Source organism: Morone saxatilis, unplaced genomic scaffold, assembly GCF_004916995.1.
Source record: "Morone saxatilis isolate NCDOM2014 unplaced genomic scaffold, NCSU_SB_2.0 Contig23, whole genome shotgun sequence".
Taxonomy (NCBI): Eukaryota; Metazoa; Chordata; class Actinopteri; family Moronidae; genus Morone; species Morone saxatilis.
In genome coordinates, this window is record NW_023339796.1 from 606,397 (window position 1) to 606,606 (window position 210).

General features: G+C 48.1%; 1 protein-coding gene across 1 annotated transcript in view; it reads left to right on the forward strand.

Annotated features, from left to right (window-relative positions):
- LOC118334404 (tomoregulin-1-like) overlaps window positions 1-210 on the forward strand; it is a gene marked incomplete in the record, with an annotated part of 73,852 nt that overhangs the window by 62,062 nt on the left and 11,580 nt on the right.

The following is a 210-nucleotide window of genomic DNA, read 5'->3' on the forward strand; positions in this document are numbered from 1 at the left end:
TGTGTGTGTATGTGTGTGCGCGCGCTGTTTAACATTCCCAGCAGCTCCTCCTCCTGCAGACAGCATGAAGACATGAAGACAGAAAAATAACCACAACACACCAAAACCTGCTGCTTCTGTGTTTGTTTTGTTTGTCGTCACACACTGCTGTCTCTCTCTCTCTCTCTCTCTCTCTCTCTCTCTCACTCACACACACCACACACACACACA